This window comes from Oryctolagus cuniculus, chromosome X (assembly GCF_964237555.1).
Source record: "Oryctolagus cuniculus chromosome X, mOryCun1.1, whole genome shotgun sequence".
Taxonomy (NCBI): Eukaryota; Metazoa; Chordata; class Mammalia; order Lagomorpha; family Leporidae; genus Oryctolagus; species Oryctolagus cuniculus.
In genome coordinates this window covers 6,977,463-6,995,357 of record NC_091453.1, presented here as the reverse complement: position 1 = coordinate 6,995,357, position 17,895 = coordinate 6,977,463, and positions in this window count along the sequence as shown.

Sequence of the window (17,895 nt, the reverse complement as noted above, 5' to 3'; positions counted from 1 at the left end):
TGTAAGATGCTGAGCTGGTTGTGACTAAGGGAAGCATCTAGGAACTGAATTAGATGTTGGTTCTCTTGCTAATGTCTCAAGCCTGTTTCTACTGTTGATTTCTTCCCTTTGTTCAAGCCTCAGACTATCTTGTCTATTGATCCTGACATCTATCCCCATCCATGATGATATTTAAGCCTGCTCTGTCAACCACTATTGGCTTGACCCTTGTTTGTGACCATTTTTCATTGACCTTATTTCTGGATCTTCTTTATGTCTGTGTAGTTGTAACTTTCACTGAAATCCTCTTGCTCCTCTGGAGCCTATTGCAATGAAGTTGTAGTCACCATCTTCTGCCTCTAACATTCGCTCACTGTAGTTTGTCACTGCCTCTAGAAAGGCAGTACCTTAATTGTCTAATATGCTGACTGCTATACAAAGCAAGTTGTCATCACACAGAAAGCTGAAGGTGGGAAGTGGGAGGGTGGGTAGTTGAGACTGAAGAATTCAGGGTTCTGGTCATCAAAGGCAAGTCTAGGTAGGAGACTATACTGATGGTTTTTGGGTAACCAGGAAATGTCAGGAAAGCTAGAATGTCTTAAAAGATCTTTGGGGTGGGAGGGCATTAGAAAAGGATCTAAGGAAGAGGAGTCAAGGAGCCCAACACAGACCTTATTTGCTTCCTGAATCTGTAGAGAAGCCACCTTACAAACAAACTGGTAGTGGCACTCTTAGCAACAGGGAGTGAACCAAGTCTTTAGATGTGACAAGACATTTCTTTGGCTGAGCAACTCTATGCAGTGGGTAAGCTAGAATTGGGATTTTTGGTGTGTATTTGTAATTATTTGTGATTTCCAAAGTTCCAATCTGAAATTCAAAAAAATGGCCTTTTAAAAAGTTTCTGTAAATATCAAGACTATATAAGAAAAACAATTGCATTTGTAATAGCATCAAAAAGAATAAAATAAGATTAAATTTAACAAATGTATAAAATCAGTAACCTGAAAACTCTAAAATACTGTTTAAAAAATTAAAGAAGGGCTTAAAAGTAGAAAGATACTTTATGATCATATATTGGAAGATTTAATAGTCTTAAGATAGCAATACCCCCTAAATTATCTATAGATTGAATGAAATTTATTAAAAATTCCACTTTCAGCCGGCGCCGTGGCTCAATAGGCTAATCCTCCACCTTGCGGCGCCGGCACACCGGGTTCTAGTCCTGGTCGGGGCTCCGGATTCTGTCCTGGTTGCCCCTCTTCCAGGCCAGCTCTCTGCTATGGCCAGGGAGTGCAGTGGAGGATGGCCCAGGTGCTTGGGCCCTGCACCCCATGGGAGACCAGGAAAAGCACCTGGATCCTGGCTCCTGCCATCGGATCAGCGCGGTGCGCCGGCTGCAGCGGCGGCCATTGGAGGGTGAACCAACGGCAAAGGAAGACCTTTCTCTCTCTGTCTCTCTCTCTCACTGTCCACTCTGCCTGTCAAAAATAAAATAAAAAAAAAATTTTTTTTTTAAAAATTCCACTTTCCTTCTTTTCAGAATTAAATAAGCTTATCCTAAAATTTATATGGAAATGCAGGGGAACTGGAATACCCAAAACAATATTGAAAAATAAGGACAAAGTTGCATGACTCATACTCCCAATTTCAAAATTTACTACAAAGGAACAATAATGAGTAAAGTATGGTACTGGCCTAAAGATAAACATTCAGATCAATGGAATAGAATTGAGGATCCAGAAATCAACCCTCACATTTATAGTCAGTTGATTTTCCACAAGGTTAGCAAAGCAACTCAAAAGAAGAAATAATGGTCTTTTCAACAAATTGTGCTGATACAAGTGGATATTCACATGTGAAACAATTAACTTGGATCTCTAACTCAAACCATATACAGAAATTGATTCAAAGCAAATCAAAGACCTATAAGATCTATAAATATATAATTCTTGAAAGAAAACATGTAGGTGTAGTTCTTCACTATCCTAGATTAGGCAAGATCAAGAGGACAAGCAACAACAACAACAAAATACATCAACTGGATGTCATCAAAATTCAAATCATTTGTGCTTCAGAAGACACCATCAAGAAAGTGACTAGACAATCCACTGATGGGACATGAGTTTTACAAATCTGGGTGAGAAACTGAGAAACGTGTACCTACAACATATAAAGAACTCAATAATAAAAGACTAATAAGGAATTGAAACCCTCATACACTGCAGGTTGGAACATAAAACTACTGCAGCCACTTTTAAAATCAGTTTGAGAGGTTGGCATTTGACATAGTAGTTAAGATGCCACTTAGAATTCCTCCATCTCATATCAGAGTCCCTGAGTTCAAGTCCCGACTCCTTTCCTAATTTCAGCTTCCTGATAATGTGCATCCAGGGAGGTATTAGGTGATGGCTCAATTAGTTGGATCCCTGGCACCTATGTAGGAGACCTGAATTGGATTCCGGGCACCCAGCTTTTGCCTGGCCTATTCCTGGCTGTTATGGGCATTTTGGGAGTGAAACAGCAGATGGAAGCTTTCTCTATCTTGTTTCTTCTCTCTCTGCCTCTCAAATAAGTGAAATAAAAAAAAAACAGCTTGATAGTACCTCAAATGGTTAAACATAGTACCATTATGATTCAGCAATTGTCCTAGGAATACACAGAAGAGAAATGAAAGCATGTTCACATGAAAATTTGAACATGGATCTTCATAGCAGTATTACTCCTGAAAGCCAACAAGTGGAAATGATTCACATGTCCATCAACTGACAAATAGATAAATGATATATCCACACAATGGAATATTATTTGCCAATAAAAAACAATGAAGTACTGCTACATGTGGCAACATGAATGAATTTTGAAAATATATTATAAATGAAGAAAGCCAGTCACAAAGGATTGTATGATTTCACATATCTAAAATGTGCAGAATAGGCAAATCTATAAAGACATAAAAGATGTTAGTTTTTGCTTAGCACTAGGTAGGATGAAATAATTAAGGGGATAGTTAAGGGTATAAGATTTCTTTATAGAATGAGAAAAATGGCCTAAAATTGGCTGTGGTGATATATGCAGAGCACAGAATGTACTATCATCCATTTATTGTACACTTTAAATGGGAGATTTTTGTAAACTGTTTCTTAATAAAGCAGTTTTTAAAAGAAAATAGTAAAAAAAAAAAAGCTTAGAGAAAAAAAATCTTCCACCATCAGACCCATCTGGATCACTGGGAATGAAGAGGCCAAAAAAGCTGGCAGATAGAGTATTGAGGATGCAGAGTGGGCGACTTGCTTGTTCACAGGTGCAGGTAATAAGCATGTTTGTCAGGTTTGCTCCCCAGGGGATAAATTAATAGCTAGAATTAACCCAAGTCCAAAAAGGGCATTCTTAGCTAATTGAGATTGTGAAAATCTGTCATTTTCAGTAGCATGGTGGATATGTTTTCAAAGTGAATGTAACTATATTATGACTACAAAAATAATTTTACAAATTACAAGCAATAATATTTTAGGTGTTTTCTCTTAATTGATGAGTAATAACAAAAAACCTGCCAGACATATATGATTAGTTTGTCCTTTATCTGTCACATGCAGACTTACAGTTAATTCCATTAATTTTGTTTCTTATGTATGATTATTAAAATTAAAATACTATCTGAAGCCATTCTCTGACTGCAAAGAATTGAAACATGCTGTCTCATTCAAACACGAGAAGAGGGTTTAAAACAACTATTAGTGGATTTTGTATCTGAGTAGAAAATAATTCTGATGTAATGTGGAAAATCCACCAATGCTAGGCCTGCTAAAAGACTGATTGTGACCCTTGCAACAATGCCATCCTCATGGAGGCAATACTGCTATAATATTTGATCAAATTTCAATTCCTCCACTAAGTGTTTTTCTGACCAAGAGATTTGCCTGACACTGTTCTGTCTTCAATTCTGTGATGCTAGATCTCATGGTTCCATGGTGGAATTTGGAGCTGTCATGGACAATATGTTTTGGGTGTACACTGTCTCTCCAGATAAACTAGAAAAAATATTAATAGTTTCATTGAGTCACTTTTATTTTAATTACCTCATGTATATAATTTTTTTCTCCATACAGCAAGCTGGTAATGAAAGAATATTAATTATAGTCCCATTTTAGTAATGAATAAACTGAAGTTTAGTAAGGTTAATTAGATTCTCCAAAAAAACAGTGATAGTTAAATTAGTTAGGCTAGTTTTAAAACTGCTTGCGTATCATAATCCCTGATTAGAAAACTCATACTGTTAATTGTGTTTCCCAAATGGGGGCCATGGAAAAACTTCCTGCTTTGACCAGAACAGTTCTTATTTATACTTGGTGACCTGGTGAAATTGCTAAGATCATCCCCATTCTCCCTTGTGGTGGTGGGGAGAATATACTCTCAGATCTTGAATTTTGGGAAGTACAATTTACTGATGACTCTGGGGACTGGGCTCTGAAATCTATCCAATGTTTGCATTGAGGCCACTTCTGCTATGACAGGACACATGGCCACTTCTGGGTGTTGCAGGGATTCTCTAATGCCTGGCATTGACTTGGGGATTCCCCCATGGTCTTGTTGAACTTTCCTTAGAACTACATTATGCTTCTACCCAGCCTTATTTCTTTCACTTGGTTCAGACCTTTATTGAAATCTGATAGCACATGCTGCCTCTTTGGGCTTCCTCCTCATTTTCTCTCATAAGCATTTCCCTTAATATGTTTCTTTCACATCTAATTCCATTTTATAATTGATTCTCAGAGGCTTAGACTAACACATGTCTTAAAAAAACTCACCCCAATATGAACTATAAATGATTGCCCTTTACAGTGTATCACTTTGCATCAAAACTACCTGGGGAGCTCATCAATAAGGAAAATTCTTGGACCGTATTCAACCCCTGATTGGAAGTCTCTGGAGTGGGAACACTAGGGAAATTGCCCAATGTTTTCCTCAAACTTCCTTGGTAGCTCTGATACACACTCAAGTTGGAAAGTCACAGTGCTATGCTTATGTATGAGGGACCATCCACTCTGGTTGCAAAGCATAATCACCTGAACCCATTCTAGGCTTCCTGAATTAAAATTTCCAGAATGAATTTTTAAAAATGTATTTGTGTGAGAGGCAGAAGGATGGTGTTGGGGGGCGGGGAGAGAAAGTGAGTTCTCATCCACTGAAGGGTTCACCCTTCAAATGCCTATAACAGCTGGAGCTGGGCCAGGCTGAAGCCAGAAGCTGGGATTGCAGTTCAGGTCTTTCGTGTGGGAGGCAGGAACCTAGTTACTTGAGCAGTCACCACTTCTTCCCAGGATCTGTATTAGCAGGAAGCTGGAGTCAGGAGCCAGTGCTGGGTATCAAACCCCTGTACCTTGATGTGGGATGTGAACATATTGCCCTAAGTGTTTGAATTTTTATAAGGTATCATAAATGATTCCAATGACTAGCAAAGGATGAGAAGAGTTGTGACCATTCTTGTTTTATTTCTTTTTCCCATTAGTTTTCATTATTCACCCAAGCCCATCATACATCCACATAACACTAGCAGTTAAACCGAGGAGGAAATCCATAACAATTCATTTTACTATAACACCCTGAATTTGTGTAGTCTTTTAAAGATCTCCACAAACCTTACATTATTTCATTCTCACAACTACCTTATAGAACTACTGCAGATACAGTTAATATCCCCATTTTATAGGCTTAAAAAAAATTGAGTCTTAGATGTTAAGTGGCTTGCCCAAGGGCCCAAGGCAAAAAGCCATAAAAATCAAGGAAACAAAAGCAGTTGAGGACCCAAATACTCATATTCTTTCTTTTACATTAGGCTGCCATATCTTGTTACTGAGTCTCACTTAGAGGGACTAATAGAGTGGATTGAGGGAAAATGTGAGCATTAGTCCCTAAATTATATTTCTAAGGAATCAGAGCCAAACTGTGGTCTGAGGAACAAGAAATACCTGGTAGTGCCTATTATTTATATTCTACCCAAAGCCTAGAGTTACAGTATACCTCATGGAACTTTGCCTAAGGCTGCTTTTAGCTTCAGTACAGTGCCTCTCTATATATACTGCCAATATAGGACAAGGGATTATTGTAGCAGGAATTATTTCTCTTCATGTTTTATAAGGAATCACTCTGAAGCCAAACATTTAATAGGTTTGAAAGAAACAACCATTTGGGGTAGTTATTTGAAGTATAAATGTTTTGTAGGTGCTCTAACAACCACAAAATATCAATTATTTGCCATAATAAAAGTTGATTTCTTGTTCACATCATGGTCCAGAGCAGGTCATCCAGTTCTATTTCATGTAGTCATCTAGAAACTCAGGCTTCTATAATGTGGCTCCATCATCAGACAAAGGAAGGGAAAAAACATAAAAAAGTGTGGGAAGACTTGGGAACCAGGATGGATGTGGAGTCCGCACTTCTGTTCACATTCTCTTGTCCATAATTCAATTAAGGGATGCTGGCGGATGTCTGGTCTTGTTACAAAGCAGAGGATAACATGGATATTGGTAAACAAATAGCCAATGCTTCTATAGGATGTAATACTTTTATTGTGCCTAATATATCTGGCATCTTATTTTAAAATTTCAATGGAAAGAAAAACTACCTAACTGCTACATGCCTAGAGTACAAAGTGTTCATTTGTTTGCAATTATTTTGTGTATGCTGAACCTACCTGAGATGGCATCTTGGAGATATCAATCTTTTGTCTGTTTTTATCAGGCACTTTGGTATTTCCTATCCCTCTATTCTTCCTAAGCAATCTAGCTCTACTCTGAAAAATAAGCACATCCAGTATTAAAAGTTCTGAGAATCTTTCCCTGGTGCCACTTTAGAGTAAAGGGGGGAGAGTTAGTTGGAATGAAATGAGGTGGCCCTGAATCTTTTGGATTCCTTAAAAAATGGAAGTCTGGGAGTCTGTGTTGTGGAGTAGCATGATAAGCCACTGCCTGTGACACCAGCATCCCATATGGGCACTGGTTTCTATCCCAGCTGCTCCATCTCCAATCCCGTTCCCTGCTATTGTGCCTTGGAAAGCAGCAGAAGATAATTCAAGTTCCTGGGCCCTTGCCACCCACATTAGAGACATGGATAGAGTTCCAGGTTCCTGGCTTCATCCTGCCCCAACCCTGAATTTTGAGACCATTGAGGTGTAAACCAGCAGTTGGAAGATCTCTTTCTGTCTCTGTTTCTTACTCTCTCTGTATAACTCTGCCTTCAAATTAATAAATCTTTAACAAAATGGGAACTCTATAGGTCAAACTTAACTTTTTCTTGATAATATAGACCACCACTCATGGCATAACTTCCATGTGTTTTATATCCTAACAAGTTAACTTAAATGATTCTTGGCCCATTAGTTCTGTTTTGAGAAATTGATCTAAAGAAATTGATCATAATTTTGGAAAAGAGAAATAAAGATGTTTGACTGAATTGTTTAAAGTGAAGAACCAGAAACAATCTAAATGTCTGAATAACTTGCAATAGGAAAGTATTCTAATATGTTTAGTACATATATACAAAACATGGGGAGTAAGTGCACAGTGACTCCTGTTGTTGACTTAACAATTGACACTCTTGTTCATGGCATCAGTAATCACCCTAGGCTCTTGTTATGAGATGCTAAGGCAATGGAAGCCTCTTGAGTTCGCCAACTCCAATCTTATTTAGACAAGGTCATAGTCAAAGTGGAAGTTCTCTCCTCCCTTCAGAGAAAGGTACCTCCTTCTTTGATGGCCTGTTCCTGGGATCTCACTCACAGAGATCTTTCATTTAGGTCTCTTTTTTTTGCCAGAGTGTCTTGACTTTCAATGCCTAAAATACTCTCAGGGGCTCTTCAGCTGGATCTGAATGCCTTAAGGGCTGATTCTGAGGCCAGAGTACTGTTTAGGACATCTGCCATTCTATGAATCTGCTGTGTATCTCGCTTCCCATGTTGGATGGTTCTCTCCATTTTTAAATCTATCAGTTAGTATTAGCAGACACTAGTCTTGTTTATGTGATCCCTTTGACTCTCAATCCTATCATTATGATAAATTGTGAACTGAAATTGATCACTTTGACTAGTGAGATGGCATTGGTACATGCCACCTTGATGGGAATGACTTGGAATCCCCTGGCACGTTTCTAACGCTACCATTTGGGCCAAGTCTGATTGAGCATGTCCCAAATTGTACATCTCCTCCCTCTCTTATTCCCACTCTTATATTTAACAGAGATCACTTTTCAGTTAAGTTTCAACATTTAAGAATAATTGTGTATTAATTACAGAGTTCAACCAATAGTGTTGAGTAGAATAAAAAAATACTAAAAGGGATAAAGTATTAAGTTGTTCATCAACAGTCAGGGCAAGGGCTGATCAAGTCACTGTTTCTCATAGTGTCCATTTCACTTCAACAGGTTTCCTTTTTGGTGCTTGGTTAGTTGTCACCGATCAGGGAGGACATATGATATTTTTCCCTTTGGGACTGGCTTATTTCACTCACCATGATGTGTTCCAGATTCCTCCATTTTGTTGCAAATGACCTGATTTCATTGTTTTCTATTGCTGTATAGTATAGAGTACATGTCCCATAATTTCTTTATCCAGTATACTGTTGATGGGCATTTAGGTTGATTCTAGGTCTTAGCTATTGTGAATTGAGCTGCAATAAAAATTAAGGTGCAGACAGCTTTTTTGTTTGCCAATTTAATGTCCTTTGTACACCCACTTTTTTTTCATTTCTGTTGGCATGGAATATCTTTTTCCAAACTTTCACTTTCAGTCTGCATGCATCTTTATTGGAAAGATGTGTTTCTTGTAAGCAGCAAATAGATGGGTTTTGTTCCTTAATCCATTCAGCCAGTCTGTGTCTTTTAACAGGAGAGTTGAGGCCATTAACGTTCGATGTGACTATTGATAAGTAGTAACATTGCCTGCCATTTTCCCAAAGATTTTTTTTTTTATCTTTTATTTAATGAATATAAATTTCCAAAGTACGACTCATGGATTACAATGGCTCCCCCCCCCATACCGTCCCTCCCACCCACAACCCTCCCCTTTCCCACTCCCTCTCCCCTTCCATTCACATCAAGATTCATTTTCGATTATCTTAATATACAGAAGATCAGCTTAGTATACCTTAAGTAAGGATTTCAACAGTTTGCTCCCACACAGAAACATAAAGTGAAAAATAATAGATGATTTTTTTTAAATGATGATGAAATCAGATCAGACCTATTGTCATGTTTAATCCCAGTGAGAGTCAAGTTGGGAAATGATAATTTCTTTTTTTTTTTTTTTTACAGAAGATCAGTTTAGTGTACATTAAGTAAAGATTTCAACCTTTTGCACCCCCATAGAAACACAAAGTGAAATATACTGTTTGAGTACTCGTTATAGCATTAAGCCTCAGTGTACAGCACATTAAGGACAGGGATCCTACATGAGGAGTAAGTGCACAGTGACTCCTGTTGTTGACTTTACAAATTGACACTCCTGTTTATGGCATCAGTAATCTCCCTATGCACCAGTCATGAGTTTCCAAGGCTATGGAAGCCCCTTGAGTTCTCCGACTCTTATCTTGTTTAGACAAGGTCATAGTCAAAGTGGAGGTTCTCTCCTCCCTTCAGAGAAAGGCACCTCCCTCTTTGAAGACCTGTTCTTTCCACTGGGATCTCACTCACAGAGATCTTTTTGCCAGAGTGTCTTGGCTTTCCTTGCCTGAAATACTCTCATGGGCTTTTCAGCCAGATCCGAGTGCCTTTAGGGCTGATTCTGAGGCCAGAGTGCTATTTAGGACATCCGCCATTCTATGAGTCTGCTGAGTATCTCACTTCCCATGTTGGATCACTCTCCCCTTTATTTATTCTATCGGTTAGTGTTGGCAGGTACTAGACTTGTTTATGTGCTCCCTTTGACTCTTAGTCCTTTCATTATGATCAATTGTGAACTGAAATTGATCACTTGGAATAGTGAGATGGCATTGGCACATGCCACCTTGATGGGATTGAACTGGAACCCCCTGGTATGTTTCCAACTCTACCAATTGGGGCAAGTCAGCCCGAGCATGCCCCAAGTTATACATCTCTTCCCTCTCTTATTCCCACTCTTATGTTTAACAGGGATCACATTTCAGTTAATTTTCAACACTTAAGAATAACTGTGTGATAATTGCAGAATTAAACCAGTCATATTAAGTAGAACAGATAAAAAAAATACTAGGAGGGATAATGTATTAAGTTGTCCATTAATAGTCAGGGCTATGCTGATCAAGTCATCGTTTCTCATAGTGTCCATTTCACTTCAGGAGGTTTCCTTTTTGGTGTTCAGTCAGTTGTCACCGATCAGGGAGAACATATGGTATTTGTCCCTTTGAGCCAAGATGGCGGAATAGTGAGGGCGCGCACCAATAGTCCGGGAAAATTTAGTTTAATAAAAGGGGAGTTACGGTAGCCGCAGAAAAGGGAACCAGGAAAGTACTGCAGGGGAAACTCTTCTGGATCCAGTGGCCGTGAATCGGAGGACCTACTGGGAGAACAGGGTCGCCCACCGCACGGAGGCCAAGCCGTGGGACCGAGCCGCGGAGGCCCCAGGGTCTGCACGCCAGTGCTCGAAGGGGAGTGCATGCCACACAGACAGCAGCGGGGAGACTTGGGACGCTCAGGGCTCCGAGTCCACACATCGGCGCTGGAAGGAGAGGTGAGCTCAACGACCCAAGACATTGGTGGGGAGACGGGGGTCAGAATCTAGAGGGGGGCCGGAAAGTGCAGCAAACTCATTACCGGAAAGAAGGAAAAAAAAGCTTCGGGGTTTCTCTTCCCCCTAACCTTGCAAAGGTTACAAGGCTGCAAGGCTTGAAGAATTCCCAAGAGACAAAGAGCAGGCCCCCCTCTCTGGATTTACATATCAATGGGGGAGAGCTAAGGAACTGAGTCACTACAATTCAGTAGCCTAGGCAACCCAGTGGGAGACCAGAGGAGCCTAAAGGGACTCTGGGACTCTGCGGGTAGAAGCCAAAGACTGAAAGCGAAATACCATTAATTCTGCACAGCCGTGCCGTGCGGTGTTACTTACGCCCTGAATAAATAAAATACATAAATAAATAAAAAGAGAGAGATTTACCATGCATAACCTGAGGGTGTCACCTTTCCACACCCTTAACCAGGAAGAACCAGGCAGAGCTCTCAGGCCGCACGCATCTCAAGCCTCCAAGGCTCCTCCAACAGCAGGCAGTCCACTTAACACGGACACAGTATAAAAAAAAAAAAAACGCACAGTGACACAAGAAGAATTAACTATGCCGAGTAACAAACACAGAAATCGAGGGAACAAGATCAACGATGACACTATGATGTCTCCAGATAAGCAAAACACCCCAAGCCAAGATTATGAAGATGATGAGATAGAAGAAATGCAAGATATGGATTTCAAAAAATTTATGATAAGAACATTTATAAGTTTTCAAAAGCAAATCCTTGAACTACAGAAATCCTTAATGGACAAGATTGAAAATCTCTCTCGTGAAAATGAAATTTTAAGGAAGAGTCAAAATGAAACTCAGAAACTAGTAGAACAGGAAAGTGTGATAGTGAAGAGAAATCAAAATGAAATGAAGAGCTCAATAGATCAAATGACAAACACATTAGAAAGCCTTAAAAACAGAATGGGTGAAGCAGAAGAGAGAATATCGGACTTAGAAGATAGAGCACAGGAAAACATACAGTCAAACCAAAGAAAAGAAGAAGAAATTAGAAATCTAAAAAATATTGTTGGGAATCTACAGGATACTATTAAAAAAACCAACATTCGAGTTCTAGGAGTTCCTGAAGGCATGGAGAGAGAGAAAGGATTAGAAGGCCTTTTTAGTGAGATACTAGCAGAGAACTTTCCAGGTTTGGAGAAGGACAGAGATATCCTAGTACAGGAAGCTCATAGAACCCCCAATAAACCTGACCAAAAGAGATCCTCACCACGACACGTGGTAATTAAACTTACCACAGTGAAACATAAAGAAAAGATCCTAAAATGTGCAAGAGAGAAACGTCAGATTACTCTCAGAGGATCTCCAATCAGACTCACAGCAGACTTCTCATCAGAAACACTACAGGCTAGGAGGGAATGGCGAGACATAGCACAGGTGCTAAGAGAGAAAAATTGCCAGCCCAGAATATTATATCCTGCCAAGCTCTCATTTGTGAATGAAGGTGAAATAAAGACCTTTCATAGCAAACAGAAATTGAAAGATTTTGTGGCCACTCGTCCGGCCCTGCAAAAGATACTTAAAGATGTGCTACACTCAGAAACACAGCAACACGGCCATCAATATGAAAGAAGGGAAAGGAAGAACACCTACCAGTAAAAGAGCATGGGAAGCTCAAATCATATACTAGAAAATATCTCCGGGAAAATGGCAGGGCAAAGTCACTACGTATCAATAGTCACATTGAACATTAATGGTCTGAATTCTCCAGTTAAAAGACACCGTTTGGCTGACTGGTTCACAGAACACAACCCAACTATTTGTTGCCTACAAGAAACACATCTCTCTAACAAAGAGGCATGCAGACTGAAAGTGAAAGGTTGGAAAAAGATATTCCATGCCAACAGAAACCAAAAAAAAAAGAAGGTGTAGCCATGTTAGTATCAGACAAAATAAACTTTAATACAAAAACTGTTAAGAGAGACAAAGAGGGACACTATATAATGATTAAGGGTTCAATTCAACAGGAAGATGTAACTATTATAAATGTATATGCACCTAATTACAGGGCACCGGTCTATTTAAAAGATATGTTAAGGGACTTAAAGGGAGATTTAGATTCCAATACAATAGTACTGGGGGACTTCAATACTCCACTCTCAGAAATAGACAGATCATCCGGACAGAAGATCAACAAGGAAACAGCAGATTTAATTGACACTATTGCCCAAATGGATCTAACAGATATCTACAGAACTTTCAACCCTACATCTACAGACTTCACATTCTTCTCAGCAGTGCATGGAACCTTCTCTAGGATTGATCACATACTAGGCCATAAAGCAAGTCTCAGCAAATTTAAAAGAATTAGAATCATACCATGCAGCTTCTCAGACCACAGCGGAATGAAGCTGGAAATTAGCAACTCAGGAAACCCCAGAAAGTATGCAAACACATGGAGACTGAACAACATGCTCCTGAATGAACACTGGGTCATTCAAGAAATCAAAAGAGAAATCAAAAACTTTCTGGAAGTAAATGAAGACAACAACACAACATATCAAAACTTATGGGATACAGCAAAAGCAGTATTGAGAGGCAAATTTATAGCAATAGGTGCCTATATCAAGAAATTGGAAAGGTACCAAATAAATGAGCTTTCAGCGCACCTCAAGGACCTAGAAAAACTGCAGCAAACCAAACCCAAATCTAGTAGGAGAAGAGAAATAATTAAAACCAGAGAAGAAATTAACAGGACTGAATCCAAAAAAACACTACAAAAAATCAGCCAAGCGAGAAGCTGGTTTTTTGAAAAAATAAACAAAATTGACACCCCATTGGCCCAACTAACTAAAAAAAGAAGAGAAAAGACCCAAATCAATAAAATCAGAGATGAAAAAGGAAACGTAACAACAGACACCACAGAAATAAAAAGAATCATCAGAAATTACTACAAGGACCTGTATGCCAGCAAACAGGAAAACCTATCAGAAATGGATAGATTCCTGGACACATGCAATCTACCAAAATTGAACCATGAAGACATCGAAAACCTAAATAGACCCATAACTGAGACAGAAATTGAAACCATAATAAAGGCCCTCCCAACAAAGAAAAGCCCAGGACCAGATGGATTCACTGCTGAATTCCACCAGACATTTCAAGAAGAACTAATCCCATTTCTTCTTAAACTATTCAGAACAATCGAAAAAGAGGGAATCCTCCCAAATTCTTTCTATGAAGCCAGCATCACCTTAATCCCTAAGCCAGAGAAAGATGCAGCACTGAAAGAAAATTACAGACCAATATCCCTGATGAACATAGACGCAAAAATCCTCAATAAAATTCTGGCCAATAGAGTACAACAACACATCAGGAAAATCATCCACCTAGACCAAGTGGGATTCATCCCTGGTATGCAGGGATGGTTCAACATTCGCAAATCAATCAATGTGATTCACCACATTAACAGACTGCAAAAGAAAAACCATATGATTATCTCAATTGATGCAGAGAAAGCATTTGATAAAATTCAACACCCTTTCATGATGAAAATTCTAAGCAAATTGGGTATAGAAGGAACATTCCTCAATATAATCAAAGCAATTTATAAAAAACCCACGGCCAGCATCCTATTGAATGGGGAAAAGTTGGAAGCATTTCCACTGAGATCTGGAACCAGACAGGGATGCCCACTCTCACCACTGCTATTTAACATAGTTCTGGAAGTTTTAGCCAGAGCCATCAGATAAGAAAAAGAAATCAAAGGAATACAAATCAAGAAGGAAGAACTCAAACTATCCCTCTTTGCAGACGATATGATTCTGTACTTAGAGGATCCAAAGAACTCTACTAAGAGACTATTGGAACTCATAGAGGAGTTTGGCAAAGTGGCAGGATATAAAATCAATGCACAAAAATCAACAGCCTTTGTATACACAAGCAATGCCATGACTGAGAAAGAACTGCTAAGATCAATCCCATTCACAATAGCTACAAAAACAATCAAATACCTTGGAATAAACTTAACCAAGGACGTTAAAGATCTCTACGATGAGAATTACAAAACCTTAAAGAAAGAAATAGAAGAGGATACCAAAAAATGGAAAAATCTTCCATGCTCATGGATTGGAAGAATCAACATCATCAAAATGTCCATTCTCCCAAAAGCAATTTATAGATTCAATGCAATCCCAATCAAGATACCAAAGACATTCTTCGCAGATCTAGAAAAAATGATGCTGAAATTCATATGGAGGCACAAGAGACCTCGAATAGCTAAAGCAATCTTATACAACAAAAACAAAGCTGGAGGCATCACAATACCAGATTTCAGGACATACTACAGGGCAGTTGTAATCAAAACAGCATGGTACTGGTACAGAAACAGATGGATAGACCAATGGAACAGAATTGAAACACCAGAAATCAATCCAAACATCTACAGCCAACTTATTTTTGATCAAGGATCTAAAACTAATTCCTGGAGCAAGGACAATCTATTCAATAAATGGTGCTGGGAAAACTGGATTTCCACATGCAGAAACATGAAGCAAGACCCCTACCTTACACCTTATACAAAAATCCACTCAACGTGGATTAAAGACCTAAATCTACGTCCTGACACCATTAAGTTATTAGAGAACATTGGAGAAACCCTTCAAGATATTGGCACAGGCAAAGAGTTTCTGGAAAAAAACCGGGAGGCACAGGCAGTCAAAGCCAAAATCAACTATTGGGATTGCATCAAATTGAGAAGTTTCTGTACTGCAAAAGAAACAGTCAGGAGAGTGAAGAGACATCCGACAGAATGGGAAAAAATATTTGCAAACTATGCAACAGATAAAGGGTTAATAACCAGAATCTACAAAGAGATCAAGAAACTCCACAAAAACAAAACCAACAACCCACTTAAGAGATGGGCCAAAGATATTTTCTAATATATGCTTTTAACTTCCTGTGATCTTTTACTGTGAGGTTTTCTTCCTTTACCTTCTTTCATATTGATGGCTGTGTTACTCTGTTTCTGTGTGTAACACATTTTTAAGCATCTTTTGCAGGGCTGGACGAGTGGCGACAAATTCTTTCAATTTTTTGCTATGAAAGGTCTTTACTTCACCTTCATTCACAAATGAGAGCTTTGCAGGATATAATATTCTGGGCTGGCAATTTTCTCTCTTAGTACCTGGGCTATATCTCGCCATTCCCTCCTAGCCTGTAGGGTTTCTGATGAGAAGTCTGCTGTGAGTCTAATTGGAGATCCTCTGAGAGTAATCTGACATTTCTCTCTTGCACATTTTAGAATCTTTTCTTTATGTTTCACTGTGGTGAGTTTAATTACAACGTGTCGTGGTGACTATATCTTTTGGTCATGTTTATTAGGGGTTCTATGAGCTTCCTGTACTAGGATGTCTCTGTCCTTCTCCAATCCCGGGAAGTTCTCTGCTAGTATCTCACTAAAAAGGCCTTCTAATCCTTTCTCCCTCTCCATGCCTTCAGGAACTCCTAGAACCCGAATGTTGGGTTTTTTAATAGTATCCTGTAGATTCCCAACAATATTTTTTAGATTTCTAATTTCCTCTTCTTTTCTTTGGTTTGAATGTATACTTTCCTGTTCTCTGTCTTCTAAGTCTGATATTCTCTCTTCTGTTTCACTGACTCTGTTTTTAAGGCTCTCTAATGAGTTTGTCATTTGATCTGTTGAATTCTTCATTTCATTTTGATTTCTCTTCACTATCACAATTTCATGTTCTACTAGTTTCTTCATTTCATTTTGATTCCTCCTTATGATTTCATTTTCGCGAGAGAGATTTTCTATCCTGTCCAGTAAGGATTTCTGTAGTTCAAGAATTTGTTTTTGAGAACTTCTTAATATTCTTATACATTTTTTGAGATCCTTTTTCTTGCATTTCTTCTATCTCGTCATCTTCATAATCTTGAATTGGGGTGTCTTGTTCATTTGGGTGCGTCATAATGTCTTCCTTGTTCTTGTTTCCACGGTTTCTGTGTTTGTTGCTTGGCATTGTGGAGATATTCTTTTGGTTTCTTCGCTGTAGTCGTTTTTCTCATTTATACTATCACTCTAGATTAAATGGACTGTCTGCTTTTGATGGATTTTTTTTTTTTGACAGGCAGAGTGGACAGTGAGAGAGAGAGACAGAGAGAAAGGTCTTCCTTTGCCGTTGGTTCACCCTCCAATGGCCGCCGCGGCCAGCGCGCTGCGGCCGGCGCACCGTGCTGGTCCGATGGCAGGAGCCAGGATCCAGGTGCTTTTCCTGGTCTCCCATGGGGTGCAGGGCCCAAGCACCTGGGCCATCCTCCACTGCACTCCCTGGCCACAGCAGAGGGCTGGCCTGGAAGAGGGGCAACCGGGACAGAATCCGGCGCCCCGACCGGGACTAGAACCCGGTGTGCCAGCGCCGCTAGGCGGAGGATTAGCCTAGTGAGCCGCGGCGCCGGCCTGCTTTTGATGGATCCTTAGAGGCTTGTGATGGGTCTGGCCAGAGAGCTCTGTTTGGTTCTTCAGGGTTAAGGGTGTGCCAAAAGTGACACACCCAGTTTAAGAGTGGTAAATCTTCTCTCTCTCCCTCGCTCTGTCTCTGTCTCTCTCTCTCTTTCTCTTGCTTTCTTTTTTTTTTTTTTCATTCATAAGGGAAGTAATTCCACATAGCTGAGCAGAATCGAAAGTAGTCAATGTCTGAAATGTGGCCCCTGTGGGTATCTCTGCAGTCTCCCACCGGGTTGCCAAGGTTACTGAGTTTGTGTACTCTCTGGAGAGTACTCACGTCTCTGTGAGTTCTCTCCCGCACCTTCAGTTTTTCACAGTCTCAGTTCATTAGCTCCACACATTTACTAGGTCCTAACCTCCTATTATTTCTTCCCACCAGAATTAGGTTTTTCTGCTTGGGTGATGTTGGGTGCCGCTTTACGTATGTCCAAAACGGCACCTGCTCTTTGTCTTACTCGCCTTTGTAAGATGAGTGTAGAGAGAGACTCGTGTCCGTGCCAGTCCCTTTTATTTATTTATTTTTTCTCTCCTCTAGTTAGGTTGCTGAACTTTCCCCAGTGGGGCTTCAAGCCTTGTTCCCTCTAGGCTCTTCCTGCCATTTCCCTGCCAGTGTCTCGGGCTACTGAGGTTTCGCCTCAACTCCCTTTCCAGCGCTGGTGCATAGTCTCTGTGGCTGGGCTCTCAAGGTCCACCATGTCCCCCTAGTTCTGG